Consider the following 20,947-nt stretch of genomic DNA (forward strand, 5'->3'; position numbering starts at 1 on the left):
TAGAAATGATTAATGAAATAGAAAGTTAATTATTTGAAAAAATAAAATTAATAAACTGCTAGCTAGACTAACCAATAAAGTAGAGGAGATTCACTCAAATAAACAAAATCAGAAATGAAAAAGGAAATATTACAACTTGATATCACAGAAATACAAAAGATCATCAGAGACTATCATGAACAACTATATACTGACAAATTGAAAAACCTAGAGGAAATGGGTAAGTTCCTGGACAGATATAACTTACCAAGATTGAATCAGGAAGAAATAGAACTCCTGAACAGACCAATAATGAGTAGCAAGATTGAATCAGTAATACAAATTTTCCCACCGAAAAAAAGCCCAGGGCTGGATGCAGTCAAAGCCAAATTCTACCAAATCTATAAAAAAGAACTAATATCAATCCTCCAGAAACTATTCCAATAATTTGAAGACAGGAAAATTCTTCGTAACTCATTCTACAAGGCCATCATCACACTGATACCAAAACCAGACAAGGAAAAAACAAGATTAAAAAAACCTACAGGACAATATTTGTGATGAACATAGATGCAAAAATCCTTAACAAAATACTAGTAAACCATATTCAACAACACTTCCAAAAAATAATACACTACAGTCAAGTGGGATTTATTCCAGGGATGCAAAGATGATTCAACATATGCAAATCAAGAAACATGATACATCACATCAACAGAATGAAGTAAAACCATATAATCATCTCAATAGATGCAGAAAAAGCATTTGATAAAATTCAAAATTATTTCATGATAAAAACCTCTTATCAAACTTTCTCTGCCATGTGAAGATACAATGAGAAGGCAGCTGTCAGCAAGTCAGGAGGAGGGCACTCACCAAGAACCAAATCTGCCAGCACCTTGATTGTTGACTTCCCAGACGCCAGACTGTGAGAAAAAAAAGTCTGGTTTTTTGACTGTTATTTTAAGTTCAGGGGTACATGTGCAGGATGTGCAGTTTTGTTACATAGGTAAACACTTGTCACAGGAGTTTGTTATACAGATTATTTCATCGCCCAGGTATTAAGCCTAGTATCCATTAGGTATTTTTCCTGATCCTCTCCCTCCTCCCACCTCCATCCTCTGAAAGCTCCCAGTGTGTGTTGTTTCCTCTATGTGTCCATGTGTTCATCATTAACTACCACTCATAAGCAAGAACATGCTATATTTGGTTTTCTGTTTCTGAATAAGTTTACTAAGGATAATGGCCTTCAGCTCCATCCATGTCCCTGCAAAGAACATGATCTCATTTTCTTTTTATGGCTTCATAGTACTTCATGGTGTATATGTACCGCATTTTCCTTTTTTTAAGCCATTTAGTCTGTGGTATTTTGTTACAGCAGCCAGAGATGGCTAAGACACACTCAGAATATTTTAGAGTTGAAAGGGAGGAACCAAGATGGCTGACTAGAAGCAGCTAGTGAGTGCCATTGTTACATAGAGAAGAAAGAGTGGTGAGTAAATACCAACTCTTTTACTGGAACATCCAGGTGGACACATTGGGATTCATCAAGGAAACAACTCAATCCATGAAGAATGGAGAAAAGAGAGACAGGACAACCACCCACTCAGGACTGGCACAGAGCCAGGAGAGGTCCTCCCACTGTGGGGAAATTGTGAGTGAGTGAGTGTCCCTGGGAACTCACACTTTTACCATGGAAATTTGCAACACTGAGCTCAGGAGACTCCCCCATGAGTTCCCCACTGGGGCCTCCTGACTGACATAGAGAGCTATGTGAAATCTGGGCAGAGCTCCTGCTTAGGCATGCATGGAGTCCCGGGAACCTTATATTCCTAGGAATCCTGGCGTTAGCAGCTGAAGCTCCAGCAACAAGAGAGGTCAGGCTCCCTTATACACCTTCATGAAAGGGACCAAATCCAAGAGGCAGGGCAGCAATAAACAGCGCGCCTCACCTCCACTGCAACTCTCAGGACAAGGGCCTTTAGCCTGAGATCCTAGCATAGCTGCACAAACCCCACCTAGGTTCTTAGGCCAGTAGCAGCTCTGTACTTCCCTGGGAAGGAGCTCCCAGAGGGAGAGGCAGGCCATCATTTTTGCTGCAGCCCTCACCACTGTTGCCTTCAGACTCTCCTCCTCGCCTGCTCATCACCAGGCAGGGACCCCATGGCTTAGGCTCACAGTGCAGCTGTCCCACCTCAGGCTGACTGCACTGATTGATAGTGCCTCTGAATTTCTCTGGTGTGGATCCCCAAGAGACAAGTGAAATGCTCTCTGCTACCACCACTGCCAAGGTCCCTTCCCTGCTGCCTCTAAGCTTGGGAGGGAACATTAAGGCTGAGCTTGCCCCAGAGCTGCAGTGTGCAGTCCAGGAGTGCCAAGCCAAGATGTGAACCCAGCACTTGAGCGGGCAAGGATTGCACACTTTCAGAAGATTGAAACAGATCATAGCTCCCCCACCAATGCCCTGTGAAACCAAGGACAAGAGTTCAGCTACAAAGAAAGATCCTGCACAAAGCCTTGGCCCTACAAAAACATCCAGAAAAGAAGTCTACTGACTGTATTTCAATTATACTGCAGTTAAATGTATATCAGTCCACACAGATAAGAAAGAACCAGTGCAAGAATGTGGCAACTCATAAAGCCATAGTGTCTTCTTTCCTCAAAACAACTGCACTAGTTCCCAAGCAAGCATTCTTAACCAGGCTGAAATGGCTAAAATGACAGAAATAAAACTCAGAATATGGCTAGCAACAAAGATAATCAAGATTCAGGAGAGAAAGTCAAAACCCAATTCAAGGGAGCTAAGGATTACAAATAAAACAATACAGAAGCTGATAGATGAAATGGCCAATATAAGAAATAGCTAAACTGATTTGAGAGAGCTGAAAAACACATTATTAGAATTTCATAATGCCATAACAAGTATTAATGGCAGAATAGACCAAACTGAGGAAAGAATCTCAGAGCTCAAAGACTGGTTCTCCAAAGGAACTCAGTCAGATAAAAACAAAAGTAAAATAATACAAAAGAATGAAAAAAAATCTGCCAGAAATATGGGATTATGTAAAGTGACCAAATCTTTGACTCATTAGTATCCCTGAAAAAGATGGGCAGAAAGCAAGCATCTTGGAAAACATATTTCAGGATATCATCCATGAAAATTTCTCCAACCTTGCTAGAGAGGCCAATATTCAAATTCAGGAAATGTGAAGAACCCCTGTTAAGTTATACACAAAGAGATCATCCCTAGGACACATACTCATCAAATTCTCCAAGGTTGAAACAAAAATGTTAAAGATAACTAAAGAAAAGGGTCAGGTCAGCTGAAAAAACCCCATCAGGCTAACAGCAGACTTTTCAGCAGAAACCCTACACGTCAATATTCAGCATTCTTAAAGAAAAGAATTTTGAATCAAAAATTTTATATGCACTCAAACTAAGCTTCATAAGCAGAGGAGAATAAGATCCTTTTTAGACAAGCAAATGTTAAGGGATTTCATTACTACCAGACCTGCCATAAAAGAGGTCCTGAAGGAAATGCTAAACACAAAAGAGAAAGTCCATTACCAGCCACTAGAAAAACACACTTAAGAACATAGACCAGTGAAACTATAAAGCAACTACCCAAACAAATATGCTTAACAACCAGCTAACCTCATGATGACAGGAACAAATATGCACATATCAATACTAACTCTGAATGAAAATGACATAAATGATCGAATGAAAAGGCAAAGAGTGGCAAGTTGGATAAAAAAGCAAGATCCAACAGTATGCTGTCTTCAAGAGACCCAACTCACATGCAATGACACCCATAGTCTCAAAATAAAGGGATGAAGAAAAATCTACCAAGAAAATGGAAAACAGATAAAAATAGGTTTTGGTATTCTAATTTCAGATAAAACAGTCTTTAAACCAACAAATATCATAAAAGACAAAGAAGGGCATTACATATTTGTAAAGGGCTCAATTCAACAAGAAGACTTAACTATCCTAAATGTGTACACAGCCAAAATGGGAGCACCCAGACTCATAAAGCAAGTTCTTAGAGAGCTACAAAGAGACGTAGAGAACCACACAATAATATTAAGGGACTTCCTCACCCCACTGACAGTATTAGACCAATGAGGCTGAAAACTAACAAAGATATTCAGGACCTCAACTCAACACTTGATCAAATGGACCTAATAGACATCTACATAACACTCCACCCAAAAACTTACCAACGTGTGTTTCCAGTAGCTTAAAAGGGAGATGAAAGACCTCTACAAAAAGGATCACAAAACACTGCTCAAAGAAATTGGAGATGACACATCTAAATGGGAAAACATTCCATGCTCATGGATAGGAAGAATCTATATTGTTAAAATGGCTATACCACACAAAGAAATTTAAATATTCACTGCTATTTCTATCAAACTACCAAAGACATTCTTCAGAGAGCCAGAAAAAACTATGCAAAATTCATATGGAACCAAAAAACTACCTAAATGATCAAGGCAATCCTAAGAAAAAAGAACAGAGCTTGGAACATCACATTATCAAACTTCAAACTATACTATGAAGCTGCAGTAACCAAAACAACATAGTACTGGTACAAAAACAGACACATAGACCAATGAAACAGAATAGAAAGCCCAGAAATAATGCTGTACACCTACAGCCATCTGATCTTTGACAAAGCTAAGAAAAACAATCAAGGGGGAAAGACTCCTTGTTCAGTAGATGGTCCTGGGATAACTGGCTAGTCATATACAGAAGATTGAAACTGGATCAATTGAAACTTTTATTATGCCAAATACAAAAGTGAACTCAAGATGTATTAAACACTTAAATGTAAAACCTAAAACTATAAAAATCCTGGAAGATAACCTTGGCAATACCATTCTGGACATAGGACTGGGAAAAGATTTCAATATGAACATGCCAAAAGCAATTGCAACCAGAAGAAAAATTGATGAATGGGACCTAATTAAACTAAATTGCTCCTGCACAGCAAAAGAAACTATTAACATACTAAATAGACAACCTATAGAATTTGAGAAAATTTTTGCAAACTATGCTTCTGATGAAGATCTAATATCCAGAATCTGTAAGGTACTGAAACAATTTTACAAGCAAAAAGCAAATAACCCCATTAATAATTGGGGAAAGGAACTGAACAGATGCTTTTCAAAAGAAGACATATATTTAGCTAACATCATATAAGAAAATGCTCAACATCACTAATCACAGAAATGCAAATCAAAACTGCAATGAGATACCATCTCACACCAGTCAGAATGGCTATTTTTAAAAAGTCATAAAATAACAGATTCTGGCCAGGTTGTGGAGAATAGGGAACACTTATACATTGTTGGTGGGAATGTAAATTACTTCAGCCATTGTGGAAAGTAGTTTGGCAATTTCTGAAAGAACTTAAAGCAGAATTACCATTTGACCCAGCAATCCCATTATTTGGTATATACCCAAAGGAATATAAGTCGTTCTACCATAATAACACATGCACTTGTATGTTCATTGCAGCACTATTCACAATAGTAAAGACAGAATCAACCTAAGTGCCCATAAACAGTAGACTGAATAAAGAAAATGGGGTACATATAAACCATAGAATACTATGCAGCCATAAAAAAGAATAAGATCTTGTCCTTTGCAGCAACATGGATGGAGCTGGAGACCACTATCATAAGTGAACTAATTCAAGAACAGGAATCCAAATACCAAATACTGCATTCTCTTATAGTGGGAGATAAACTTTGAGTACAAAGAAGGGAATAACAAATACCAGGGCCTACTAACAGGAAACAGAGCATGAAATTTTGAAAAATGTTTGTCTTAGCCATGTTGCAGAGAAAGAAATAGCTTTTTTGGGAAAAGTATTCAAGCATTCTGTGGAGAAAAGACTTACTGGAGATATTTACATAATTAAAATGGAACCAAATGCTGATAGCCAAGAGAAGGTGAAAAGGGTCTTGAAGGCCTTTCAGAGACCTTTGCAGTAGCCTCTCATATCATAGGCCCAGAGGCCCGAAAGGACTAAATAGTTTCAGAGGTGTCACTGCTCTGTGCCACCCCAGGAGGCTGCTTCCTACATCTCAGGTGCCCCAGCTCCAGCCCTACATCAAAGGTGCCCAGGTATAGCTTGGGCCTCTGCTCCAGGGGGTGCAAAAGTAATCCTTGGCAATTTCCACATGACGTTAAGCCTGCAGGTGTTCAGAGTGCAAGAATGAAGGAAGCTTGATGTCCTCACCCTAGATTTCAGAGGATGTATAACAGAGCCTAGGTGCCCAGACAGAAGGCTGCCACAGGGGCAGAGGTCTCACAGACAACTTTTACTAGGGCAGTGCAGAGGGAAATGTGGAGTTGGAGGCCCCATATAGATTACCCACCTGGGCACTGCTTAGTGGAGCTGTGAGAATGGGCCACTGTTCTCTAGACTCCAGAATGGTAGCTCCACTGGCAGCTTGCCTGAATGCCACAGGCATTCAACTCTAGTCCATAATGGCAGCCTCAGGGGCTGAACTCTGCAAACCCACAAGGGCCGAGCTGCCCTTGGGAGCCTACCCCATGCACCAGTGTGCCCTGCATGGGGGACATGGAGTCAAAAGAGATTATGGTATTTTAAGATTTAATGATGGCCCTGCTGGGCTTTTAACTTACACAGGGCCTGTAGCTCCTTTCTTTTGGCTGTTTTCTTCCTTTTGGTGCAGGAATGTTCATACAATACTTATAGTCTCATTATATCTTGGAAGTAAATAACTTGTTTTGAAAGCTCATAGGTAAAAGGAAATGAGTCACAGAAGAGACTTTGAACTTGGACTTGGAAATTTTAATTTAATGCTGGAATAAGTTAAGACTTTTGAGAGACTATTGAGAGAGATTATTGTATTTTGAAATATGAGAACAACATAAGAATTGGAGAAAAGGGGAAGAATTATATAATTTGGATATTTGTCCTCACCCAAATCTCATGCTAAATTATAATCCGTAGTATGGGAGGTGGGGCTCAGCAGGAGGTGATTGGATTATGGGATTTGATCTCTCATGAACTGCTTGGACCAACCCCTTGGTGACAAAGTGAGCTCTTGCTATGAGTTCACATGAGATGTGGTGTTTTGAAAGTGTGTGGCACCTCCCCTCCTCCACTGTCTCTCATCCCTGCCTTCATTATGTGAGTTGCCTGCTCCTGTTTTGCTTTCCACCATAAGTAAAAGCTTTCTGAGGCTTCCTCAGGAGCAGATGCTGCTATGCTTCCTGTATAGTTTGTAGAACTATGAGTCATTTAAACTTCTTTTCTTGTATATATTTTTAAAAAGTATAATTATTTTGAAAATGTTTTTGAAAATTATCCTGTTGCTGCATGTATCAATGGTTCATTTTCTTTTATTACTAAGCGGTATTCCATTGCATGGATATACCACAGTCTGTTTTTTCACCCATCTGTTGATGAACATCAAAATGGTCATTTTTATTTTTTTTTGGTGCAGTAACTTTTCTCTTTTATGTATTATGTATTTTTATGTAGAATGTATTTTATGTATTATGTAATTTTAAATTGACAGATAAAATTGTAGGTATTTGTCATGTATAACATGTTTTACTGTATATATACATTGTGAAACAACTAAAGCTAGCTAATTAATCTATGCACTGCCTCACATGGTTATTTTGGTTGTGAGAATGCTTTATATTCACTGTGTTATTATTTTTCAAGAATACATTATTAATGTATTGTTGAATATATTATTTATATACATTAATATATTATATATATATTAGATGTAATAACCATATTGTACAATAGATTTCTTGAACTTATTTTTCCCGTGTAACTGAAATTTTTTATCTTTCGACAAACATCTTCCCAATGCCCACCTTCAGCCACCAAAACCCCAAGAACCGCTATTCTACTCTCTACTTCTATGACATCAGTTCTTTTGTAGTCCACATATGCACTATTTGTCTTTCTGTTCCTGGCTTATTTCACTTAATATTCACTTGACAACCTCCAGGTTCATCCATACTGCCACAAGTGACACTACTTATTTTTTGTAAGGCTGTTCCATTGTGTGTGTGTGTGTGCGTGTATATATATATATTTATATATATATACTATATTTTCTTTATTCACCTATTGTCACTTAGGTTGATTCTTTATCTATTGTAAATAACATTGCAATAAACACGGGAGTGCAGATATCTCTTTGGCATACTGATGTATCGTTATTTCTTATATCCCATAGTGGAACTGCTGGATCATACGATAGTTCTATTTTTAATTATTTTTGAAATTTAAAAAATTGTTTATAATTGACACATAATAATTGTACATGTTTATGGTGGTATATGTAATGTTTCAATATATTATATGAATACATGTGCAATGATCAAACCAGGGTAGTTGGCATATCCGTCGCCTCAAACCTTTATCACTTCTTTGTTGTGATAACTTGCAAGATCTTTATTTTCAATTTTTTGATAAATTTCTTTCTCTTTTCCATAATGATTGTTCTAACTTACGTTTCTATCAACAGTGTGCAAGGGTTCCTTTTTCTCCACATCTTTGACAACAATTATCTTTGGTCGTTTTGTTAATAGAATTTGAGCAGATGTGAGCTATTTCATTGTGGTTTTAATGTGTATTTCCCTGATGATTGGTGTTGTTGAGCATTTAAAAAATATACTTATTAGTCACTGTATGTTTTCTTTTGATGAATGTCTATTCAGGTATTTTGCCCATTTTTTCAACTAAGTTATTTTCTTCTTATCAAGTTGTTTGAGCTCCTTATATATTTTGGATATTAACTTCTTATCAAATGTACAGTTTGCAAATATTTTCTGCCATTCTGTAGGTTCTCTCTTCATTCTGTTGATTGTTTTCTTTGCTATACATAACCTTTTTCATTTGATATAACCCCATTTGTCTGTGTTTGCTTTTGTTCCCTGTGCCTTTAGGGTCATATTAAAAAGTCATTGCTCAGAGTAATGTCAAGGAGCTTTTCCTCTATGTTTTCTTCTTACAGTTTTATAGTTTTAGGTTTCACATGTATGCCTTTAGTCCATTTTAATTGATTTTTATATATGGTGTGAAATCAGAGGCTAATTTTATTCTTCTGCATGTGAATATCTAATTTTGCCAATATCACTTATTGAAGAGATTGTTCTTTCTCCATCGTGTGTTCTTGGCAACTTTGTTGAGTATTAGTTGGCTGTAAATATGTGTATTTATTTCTAGGCTCTCTGTTCTGTTCCATTGGTCTACGTGTCTGTTTTTATACCAGTGCCATGCTGTTTTGGTTACCATAGTTATGTAATACATTTTGAAGTCAGGTAGTGTGATACCTCCAGCTTTGCTCTTTCTGCTTAAGGTTGCTTTGGTTATATGATGTATTTTCTGGTTCTGCATAAATTTTAGGATCCTTTTTTCTATTTTTGTGAATAATGCCATCTGTATGTTGATAAAAATTGCATTGACTCTTGTATTAGTCTATTCTTACACTGCTGGAAAGATACTACCTGAGACTGGATAATTCATAAATAAAAGAGATTTAACTGGCTTACAGTTCTGCATGGATGGGAGGCCTCAGAAAACTTACAATGATGGCAGAAGGGGAAGCAGGCACCTTCTTCACAAAGTGGCAGGAAAGACAAGAGCAAATGGGGAAGTGTGCCTTAAAAAGCCATCAGATCTCAAGAGACCTCACTCACTATATGAAAACAGCATGGGGAAAACTGCCTCCATGATACAGATCCCTCCTGTGACACATTGGGATTGTAAGGATTACAATTCAAGATGAGATTTAGGTGGGGACACAGCCAGACCATATCAACTCTTTAGATCACTTTGGGTAGTATGGATATTTTAATAATTATAATTTTTCAAATCCATAACCATGAGTTATCTTTCCTTTTGTTTGTGTCTATTTCAGTTTCTTTTATTATGTTCAATAGGTTTCAGTGTGAACATTTTTTAGCTCCTTGGCTAAATTTATCCTAAGTATTTATTATTTTTTGTAGCTATTTAAAATGAAACTATATTCTTGATTTCTTTTTCAGATCATTTGCTGTTAGTGCATAGAAACTCCACTGCTTTTGTATGCTTATTTTTTTTTTATCTTGAAACTACTGAATTCACTTACTAGTTCTAACAATTTTTTCATTTTCTTTTGTTTTTGAGACACAGTCTTGCTGGGATACAGGTGTGTGCCACCACTTTTGAGTAATTTTTGATTTTTTGTAGATATGAGGTCTCACTATGTTGCTCAGGCTTCTAACAGTTTTTTGATGGAGTCTTTGGGTTTTATATGTAAGATCATTTCATCTGCATAAAGATAATCTAATTTCTTCCTTTCCAATTTGGTTGCCTATTATGTTTTTCTCTTGCCTAATTGCTCTGGCTAGCACCTCCAGTACTATATTAAATAGAAGTGTCTTTGAAGAAGGGTCCTCATCTTGTTTCAAATCTTAAAGGAAGAACTTTCAACATTTGCACATTGATTATAATATTAGCTGTGGATTTGTCATATATGACCTTTATTGTGCTGAGGTACATTCATTCTATAACTAATTTGTTGATAATTTTTATTTTTATCATGAAAGGATTTTGAATCTTGTTAAATGCCTTTTCTGCATCTATTGAAATGATCATGTGGTTTTTGTACTTCATTTTATCAATGAATTGTATTACGTTTTTTGATCTATGTATGTTGAACCATCCTTGCATCTCAGGGACAAATCCTAGTTGGTCATGATCTTTTTCCTTTTTCTTTTTTTTATTTTTTCAGAGACAGGATGCTGCTCTGTTGCCCAGACTGGAATGGAGTGGTGCAATAATGGTTCATTACAGCCTCAACTATCATGGCTCACTGAGCCTCAACTTCATGGGCTCAAGTTGTCCTCCTACCTCAGCCTCTCAAAGTGCTGGGATTACAAGTGTGAGCCACCACACCTGGCCATGAATAAACTTTATATGTGCTGTTGAATTTGGTTTGTTAGTATTTTGTTGATGATTTTTACATTTATGTTTATCAGGGACATTGGAGTGTAGTCTTCTTTCTTATAACATCTTTGTTTGGCTTTGTTGTGAAGGTGAGGCTGACCTCTTAATAATTAGTTTGAAACTATTCTCTCCTGTTTAATATTTTAGAAGAGTTTGAGAAGAATTGGTATTATTTCCTTAAGTGTTTGATAGAATACAGCAGTAAAACAATTATGTCTTGGGCTTTTCTTTGATGGGAAACTTTAAAAAAATTACTGTTTTAATATTCTTACTCATTGTTGATCTGTTAAGATATTTCTTCATATTCTAGTCTTGGTAGGTTGTGTGTGTCAATAAATTTTTCTATTTATTTTAGGTTTTCTAATTTGTTTACATATAATTGTTCATAAATGTCTCTTATGATCCTTTGCATTTCTGTTGTATCAGTTGTAATGTCTCTTTTTTCAGTTCTAATTTTATTTGTCTTCCTTTTTTTCTTAATTAGTTTAGCCAAAGGTTTGTCAATTTTGTTCATCTTTTTCAAAATCCAATTCTTAATTTTGTTGATCTTTTCTGTTGTTTTCATAGTCTCTATTTCATTTATCTCTGCTGTGATCTTTATTATTTCCCTCCTGCTCCTAATTTTGGGCTTAGTCTGTTCTTGTTTTTCTAGTGGCTTTAGATGCAACAACTGGTTATTTGAGACCTTTCTTCTTTTTTGATGTAGGCATGTATTACAATAAACTTCCTTAGTGGTGCTTTTGCTGTATTTTCTATATCTGGGTATGCTGTGTTTCCATTTTTGTTTGTCTCAAGAAACTCTTTAGTTTATCTTTTAGTTTTTACATTGACCTGGTATTAGAGCATTCTCATGCTGCTATGAAGAATTTATAAAGTAATTTATAAAGAAAAGAGATTAAATTCACTCACAGTTTTGTGTGGCTGGGGAGGCCTCATGAAACTTACAACAATGGCAGAAGGCACATTTTCACAGGGCAGCAGGAGAGAGAATGAGCGTGGTGCGAAGGGGGAAACCCCTTAAAAAACCATCAGAGCTGTGAGAAGTCACTCATTATCATGAGAACAGCATGGGGAAAACCACCCCCATGATCCAATTAACTCCACCTAGTCCCGCCCTTGACATGTGGGAATTATTACAATTCAAGGTGAGGTTTGGGTGGGGACACAGAGCCAAACCATGTCATTCTGCCCCTGGCCCCTCCCAAGTCTCATGTCCTCACATTTCAAAATGCAATCATGCCTTTCCAGCAGTCCCCCAAAGTCATAACTTATTCCAGTATTAACTCAAAAGTCCAAGTCCAAAGTCTCATGTGAGACAAGGCAAGTCCTTTCTGCCTATGAGCCTGTTTGTTAAAAAGCAAGTTAGTTACTTCCTAGATACAATAGGGGTACAGGCCTTGGGTAAATATACATGTTCCAAAGGGGAGAAACTGGCCAACACAAAGGGGCTACAGGCCCTGTGCAATTCTGAAATCCACTAGGACAGCCATTAAACTTTAAAGTTCCAACATGATCTCCTTTGATTCCATGTCTCACATCAGGTCATGCTGATGCAGTAGGTGGGTTCCCACAGCCTTGGGCAGCTCCGCCTCTGTGGTTTTGCAAGATACAGTCCCACTTTGGCTGCTTTCATGGGCTGGCATTGAATGCCTGCAGATTTTCTAGGCACATGGTACAAGATGTCAGTGGATCTACGATTTTGGGGTCTGGAGAATGGTGGCCCTCTTCTCACAGTTCCAGTAGGCAGTACCCCAGTGAGAACTCTGAGTGGGGACTCCAACCCCATATTTTCCTTCCACACTGCCCTAGCAGAGGATCTCCATGAGGGTCCTGCTCCTGCAGCAAAATTCTCCCTGAACATCCAGTCATTTCCACACATCCTCTGAAATCTAGGTGGAGGTTCCCAAACCTCTCTTCTTGTCTTCTGTGCACCCACAGACTCAATACCGTGTAAAAGCCACCAAGTTTTGGGGCTTTCACCCTTTGAAGCAATGGTCTGAGCTGTACTTTGGCCCCCTTTAACCACAGTTGGAACTGAAACAGCTGGAACTCAGGGCGCTATATTCTAAGGCCCCACAGAGCCACAGAGCAGGGGGCCTTAGGCCTGGCCCAGGAAACAATTTTTCCTGCCTAAGCCTCTAAGTCTTGATGGGAGAGGATGCCATGAAGGTCTCTGACATGCCCTAGAGACATTTTCCCCATTGTCTTGGTGATTAACATTCTGCTCCTTGTTACTTATGCAAATTTCTGCAGTAGGTTTGTATTTATCCTCAGAAAATGGGTCTTTCTTTTCTAGTGCATCATCAGGCTGCAAATTTTTTGAATTTTTATGCTCTGCTTCCTCTTGAACACTTTGCTACTTAGAAATTTCTTCCACTTGATACCCTAAATCATCTCTCTCAAGTTCAAAGTTCAACAGATCTTTAGGGCAGGGGCAATATGCTGCCATTCTCTTTGCTAAAGCATAGCAAGAATCACCTTTATTCCAGTTCCCAACAAGTTTCTCATCTCCATCTGAGACTACCTCACCCTAGACTTTATTGTTCATATCATTATCAGCATTTTGGTCAAAGCCATTTGATCAACAAGTCTCCAAGAAGTTCCAAACTTTCCCACATCTTCCTGTCTTCTGAGCCCTCTAAGTCTCTGGGATGTTTCAAACTTTCCCACATTTTTCTGTATTCTTCTGAGCCCTCCAAACTATTCCAACCTCTGCCTGTTACCTACTTCCAAAGTCACTTCCACATTTTCGAGTATCTTTACAGCAGCACCCTACTACTCCCAGTACCAATTTACTGTATTAGTTTATTCTCATGCTGCTATGAAGAAATACCTGAGGCTGGGTAATTTATAAAGAAAATGAAAGATTCTCCCCCACGGCCTGAAAGTTCAGGGGAATGAATAACTCCTCCCTCCTTAGGCCCAGTCCTAAGGTGCAAGGCCACTTGCACCAGCAGTGTATATCAGCAAGATAGCAGAAGCAGGAAGAGAGCTGTCCGGAAGACACATATCCACTGGAGATCGAGAAAGAGAGGCTGTTTGGGTAACATGTAGCAGTTACATTAGACTGAGACACTTCCTGTTTACAAGAGACTATAAAACCCATACCCCGTCCTCACTTGGCACTGATGCGATTTTAGGCCTCAGCCCATCTGCACCCAGGCGCTCATTAAAACAGTGTGTTGTTCCACACCACCTTGTGTTGTTTGTTGGTGCGTTCTTGGGGTTCAAACTAATACAAGAGCCTTGCATCAGGTGCTGAAACCTGAGACGGGCTCTGGTCCATGCGCCCTGTGGATCTATCCCTCCACCCCAGAGAGCAGGCCACAGCAGCTGGACAAAGGAAGCTCCTCAGCCTCCAGTCACCTCTCTGTGCATGCACATTGATCACTGATCTCACCTACTGGTAAGTTTCCTGGGAGCCTGGTTAACAGAGATAAATCCGCACGGCCTCTCTTGGTTTCTCTGGTCCAAAAATCCAACGTTAGTCCAAGAAGGCTCCGGCATGTGTGAAGCACTCGCTGATCATCTGGTCTTAGGGGGACGACTCTAAGCCATTTGATCCTGTTCTAGGAACGAAAAAGGCAGCAGTGAGGATTGCTCCTTTTATCGTCTCCCTGCGTCCATCCAGGACGGTCTCCTTTTCCTTGTTCTCCCGAGTGTACCCTTTGTTATGGGAAATTCCCTGTCTTCCATTCCAAAGGACAGCCCTCTAGGCTGCCTCATAAAAAACCTGCAAACCTTAGGCCTCGGGTAAGATATCCACCCTAAGTGACCTGTCTTTTATATTGCAATTCAGTTTGGCCACAGTACGAATTGGATAATGGGTCCAAATGGCCCTCAAATGGAACATTCAACTTTACAATTTTAATTGACTTAAGCAACTATTGCTGACGACTGGGAAAAACGGGGAGAAATTCCTTATGTCCAGGCCTTTTTCACACTCAAATTACAACCTGACTTCTGCAATTCTTGCTCACCTATTCAAATCCTCCTTCTCCATTATTCCCGCCCTAAACGCCTTTCTCCTCCCGACCCTACCTCTTTTTCCTGGTTTGATCCAGCAGACTGCTGTCCACCCCTCCCAGCCCTTACCTCTCTCTCTCAACCACCGTCTTTAATCCCCCAAGCCTTCTCTTTTTCTTCTTAGCTGCCATCTTCCCAGCAGCCATCTTCTCAGCCAGCACCTTCCCAGCTGCCATCTTCCCATCCAGCACCGCCTCCAAGAGTATCCACTTCTTTTCCTACACTGTCCTCTCATCAGGACAATTCTAGCACTGCCTGTACCCATTCTTCTCCCTCATTGCCCTCTCCTGAGGCCTATAAACCCATCCCACCACCTTAAACCCCTATCTATTCTCCACTGCTTATTAGCTCAACCCCCCTTACCCCTTCAAACCCTCAACAGGAACCACTTCCAGGTTCTTCCTTCTCTCCCATCCATACTCGCTCAGGTGCCGTCTTTGACCCATGCCCCATCCTTACTTCAGCACCTGTGCTAGAGTGCCCCCTTTGGGAAGTAGCAGGAACTGAAGGTATTGTTAGAGTTCGTGTTCCCTTCTCCCTCACTGATCTCTCTCAAATTAATGAAAGACTCGGTTCATATCCAGAAAATCCTACCTCTTATATTAGAGAGTTTCAGTACTTCACCCAGTCTTATGAACTAACTTGGCATGACCTCTATATTATCCTCTCTTCCACCCTCACTCCAGAAGACTGGGACCATATCTGGACCTTAGCTCAGGCATATGCTGATACAATTCCTCACTAGGCTCTGATCCAGCCTACTGGCACAGAGGCAGTCCCCAGCCAGGACCCCCACTGAGGTTATCAAGATGGGCCCCTGGACACTGCTATTGAGACCACATGATTGTGTATCTCCTTGCAGGACTCAAAAAGGGTGCCCATAAAGCGGCAAACTATGAAAACTTTCAGAGATCACCCAAGGTCCTGATGAAAATCCAGCCCTTTTTCTCTCTCGTTTAACTGAAGCTATAAGAAAATATACCAACCTAGACCCAGCCAACCTAGAAGGAACCACTATCTTGAATGTTTGATTCATCTCCCAATCCACCCTTGATATCTGGTGCAAGCTTCAGAAGCTTGATGATGGCCCTCAAACCACACAATGAGACCTTCTTAATTTAGCATTCAAAGTCTTTAACAATCATGATGAGGAAGATAAAAGGCAAAAACAGGCAGAATTTCAAATGCTTGCCTCTGCCATCAGGGGCCCTGCAGGCCCACGGGGCCACAGCTCCACACGGAAGCCTCCTAGTAATCCACCTCCACTTGGCACCTGTTTCAAGTGCGGCAGTGAAGGCCAATGGTCCAGAAAATGCCCTAACCCAGCTAAGCCCATCAGGCCATGCCCTATCTGCGGAGGGCCCACTGGAAGTCGTACTGTGAGTGGCCTCTGCAAGGACCACCCCCATCTCTTCCTGAGCTGGCCAATACCTCCTACTTGGATCTCATTGGCCTTGCCACTGAAGACTGATGGTGCCCTGGAATGGATGCCCTGGCAACTACCATCTCTTCATCCAAGCCAAGGGTAACCCTGATGGTGGCAGGTAGGCCAGTATATCTTTTAATTGATACCAGGGCAACCTACTCTGCTTTACCTAATTTTTCAGGACCCACCCAGTCCTCCAAAGTCTCTGTTGTGGGTATTGATGGACAAGTCTCCAAACCCTGAGTCACCCCTCCACTCTTCTGCTCCCTTCAAACCTTTTCCTTCACTCACTCTTTCTTAATCCTGCCCTCATGCCCAACTCCACTCCTAGGCAGAGACATCCTTTCAAAACTCCACACTACTCTCCACTTCCACATTCCCCATGGTAACCAACACATCCACACAGACCCCTCCAGTGCTTCTAGCTTTATTCTACTCCTCCAACTCCCACCCTAAAATATGCACCCTTTGCTTATCCGCCATCTGTAGTTAACCCTGCTGTTTGGGATACTTCCACACCCTCATTTGCAAAACACCACACCCTCATCCACACTACCCTTAAAAACCCCACCCAGTTCTTTCACAGAAGCAGTATCCAATCACCCAAGCAGCTCTTGCAGGCCTAAAGCCTATCATTTTCACCTCCTTCCAGTCACCTATTCTGCCCAACAAACTCCCCTTTTAACACACCAATTCTACCTGTTAAAAAGCCAGATGGAACTTATCACTTAGTCTAGGACCTCAGGCTCATTAACCAAGCTGTACTCCCAGTATGTCCAGTAGTTCCTAACCCATACACTTTACTTTCCACAATTCCCTCCAGTACCACCCATTTTTCCATCCTAGACCTAAAGGGTACTTTTTTTTTTACAATTCCTTTGCACCCCGATTCTCAAGACTTCTTTGCCTTTACGTGGGAAGACCCCTACACCCACCTTTCACATCAGCTCACCTGGTGCATACTACCTCAAGGTTTTAGAGACAGCCCCCACCTTTTCGGACAGGACCTTGTTTACGACCTCTGTACCTTATCCCTAAAACTGTCCACTTTCTTTCAATATGTTGATGATCTGCTTCTGTGTAGTCTCTCTCAAAGATTGCAATATCCATACTATCTCTCTTTTAAACTTCCTGGCAAAGCAGGCGTATCAGGTCTCCCCTAAAAAAGCACAAATATGCACTCCCTCAGTTACCTACCTAGGCCTAGCATTTACCCTGCAAACCCAAGAGCTCAAAACTGACTGCATATCCCTCCTCCAGTCCCTCCCACCTCTGCAAACTAAGGAAGAAATTCTCTCTTTTCAAGGATTAGTGGGATATTTTAGGCTTTGGGTTCCCTCCTTCGCTCTACTTGCCAAACCGTTATACCAAGCTGCTAAAGGCCCTCTCCATGAACCTTTAAACCCTGCACAGCCTATTCCAAAAGCCTCTCATCTCAGCCCCCATCCTCACTCCCCCAGACCTCACCAAACCTTTCTCCTTCTATACTGACAAACAACGTGGAGTTGCACTAGGTGTTCTAACCCAGTATAAGGGACCTACCTTCCAGGTTATCACCTACTCCCACAGACCTCACCAAACCTTTCTCCTTCTATACTGATGAATGATGTGGAGTTGCACTAGGTGTTCTAACCCAGTCTAAGGGACCTACCCTCCAGGTTATCACCTACCTCTCCAAACAGCTTGAAACCACAGTTCTCGGATGGCCTGCTTGCCTCCAAACACTGGCGGCAGATGCTGTCCTCACCCTTGAAAGCCTAAAACTATCTCTTCATGCCAACCTAACAGTTTATTCAACCCATAACATCAAAGACATGCTAGCTCACTGCAGTGTACTAAGTCTCATCTCTGCCTCATGGCTCCTCCAACTGTATGCTTTATTCATAGAAACTCTCCAAATCACTGTGCTAACCAGCTCCTGTTTAAACTGGCCATGCTCTTACCTGAAGCTACTGCCTCCCAAGACCCTGCACACTTCTGTATAGACACTGTTCAAACATTTCTTATAACTTTTCCAAACCTAACAAACAGGCCAACCCCTTCCAGATGCCTCCTTTACTTGGTTTGTAGATGGCAGCTCCTTCCTATATCAAGGATGCCAACATGCTGTCTATGCTATAGTGTTACACCCCACACACTGTTGAAGCCAGTCTGCTCCCCCTAGGAACCACTTCCCAAAAAACTGAACTCATCACCCTCACTCAAGCACTCACTCTAGCAGGCAGACAACAAATTAACATATATTCAGGTTCTCATTATGTGTTCCATATAGTGCACTCACACTCATCCATCTGGAAAGAATGGAGTTTCTTAACTGCAAAAAACACTCCTGTCATAAATGGCTCTCTCATCAGCAAACTCCTTCAAGCTGCCAGACTCCTGCAGAAAGTTGCCATCATACATTGCAGGGGCCACCAAACCCCAGTCATCCTATATTGGCTGGAAATGCTAAGCAGATAAGGTAGCCAAACAAGTAGCCCTACAACCTGTGTAAGGCCAGTTTCTGTCCCTGTCCTTGTTCTCTCCTCTTTACTTCTCAGAAGAAAAGGAGGACTTCCAAGCCCAAAACCTTCAAAAGCAAAGACCACAGTATGTTAAGGAAGGGCGTTTCATTCTTCCTCACTCACAAATAATCCCTATCCTCAAAACCCTCCACAACTCTTCCATGTTGGTTACAAACCTCTCTTGCAACTTCTCCGCCCTATTCTCACTTGTCCTCACCTTTCCAGCCGTGTTTGAGAAATTACTCAGTCCTGCTCTATCTGCCATTCAGTGTCATCCCAGGGTTCCCTCTGGCTGCTGCCTTTTCATATCCACCAAGCCCAGAGCCTGGTGGGTAATTATATGTATGGTGAGAGTTTCTGTGATGACATTTGCACCTTCTGAAGTTGTTGGGAATGCTTCTACCCACCTGGAGAAAGTACAAACAAAGACTAGAAGATAGCAGAGCCATTTATAGGGCAGCATGTGAGTGAAGTCTACTTGAAAATCTTGCCCGGGTAATCCTCCCCTCCTTAATCCAGACATGATCTTTCATTTGTGAAGCCGCAAATGAGGTCATGCCTCTCCCTGTTGACACCTCCTTGTCCTCTCAACATAACTGTCTTGCAGGCACAGAAGTACTTATTTGCCAACCTGACCCTCACAAAAAGCTACAACTGAAGTGGACAGGCCCCTACACTATGATACTCAGCATGCCAACTGCAGTTAGAGTCCAAGAACTCCCTCACTGGATCCATCGCACCAGGGTCAAGCTCACCCCCAAGGCTACTTCTTCCTCCAAAACATTAAAAGCAAAGTTGTCATCCTGGCCAATTTCTCCTACCAAGCTTAAATTAACCAAATTTTTTTTTCTTAGAGCCAAAAGATGAGGAAGACTAATCACTTGCTTTTAGAAATGGCCTATATCTACCCAACTGCCTGCTGTACCTCACTTCCAACCAAAAGTCTTAATACAGGAATATCTCTCATCACAATCCTAATGTTGTCAGTAGCTGCCCTGCTGTCCACAGCAGCCCCTCCGAGCTGCTGTGAGTGTTATCAGTCTTTCCACTGTGGAGGAAAAATGCAACAATCATTTACTTACCATACTCATATAGAAAAATCCTGTTATGGAAACTTAATTGAGAAATGTGTTGAATCAGGGAAAGGTTATTGTAAAGTAAAAAATCCAGGAGTATCTGGCTTTTGTAATGGGGCTATATGTCCAAAAGGTAAGCAGTGGCTTTGCTTCACCAAAATTGGACAATGAGGAATAAATACTCAAGTGCTAGAGGACATAGAGAACAGATTATAGCCAAAGCAAAAGCCAAAACAAACAACTCCCCCCACCACCCATCCAAAATCACCCATGGTATTTCCATGCCTTTATACAAAACTACAAGCAGATGTATCCCTTCCCAAGTCAGGAAAAAACTGTAGATCTAGGAGAAAGCATCACATTTACCATGAACGTGTCCAATTGCTGGGTATGCAAGGGAGCTCGTATGAGTGAATAGTAGCTGTGGTATGGGATAGACATTTCCCCTTAATTACTAGCATCCCAAAACCCCAGCCTCACTTTCAGTCCTCAGGAACACCCACAGTCCTAGACACTTACCAACCCAGTAAGAGGGGTGGTGTGCATAATCCACAAGTGGACTGATGAAACCCATCACACCGTAGGTGAAAGCCCCTGTCACCAAACCCTAACAGTCAACACCTCCACAGCAGAGTGGTGGCCAAGGTTACCCCAAGGAGCCTGGTCTCCTTCTAACTTAAGCTACCTCAACTGTGTCTTGTAAAAAAAGGCCTGGTACTGTACAAACATCACTAACCCTTGTGCTGCATACCCCTGCCTAAGTGTGCGATGGGACAATCCTATGAACACCAGCCTACAATGGATTGCCCCTGAAGGATTATTTTGGATATGTGGAACCCAGGCTTACTCATGGCTACCTTATCACTGGGAGGGTACTTGCTTCCTAGGCATAGTTAAACCTGGATTCTTTTTACTTCCAAAGCAGGCAGGCAAC

General features: G+C 40.9%; 2 pseudogenes; both read left to right on the forward strand.

The window, feature by feature from the left end:
• Positions 1-12,660: 12,660 nt before the first annotated feature.
• Positions 12,661-16,536, forward strand: LOC129010754 (transcription factor NF-E4-like; annotated as a pseudogene).
• Positions 16,537-19,830: 3,294 nt separating this feature from the next.
• On the forward strand, positions 19,831-20,431 carry LOC129010755 (suppressyn-like; annotated as a pseudogene).
• Positions 20,432-20,947: the final 516 nt, after the last annotated feature.

This window comes from Pongo pygmaeus, chromosome 10 (genome assembly GCF_028885625.2).
Source record: "Pongo pygmaeus isolate AG05252 chromosome 10, NHGRI_mPonPyg2-v2.0_pri, whole genome shotgun sequence".
NCBI classification, from domain to species: Eukaryota; Metazoa; Chordata; class Mammalia; order Primates; family Hominidae; genus Pongo; species Pongo pygmaeus.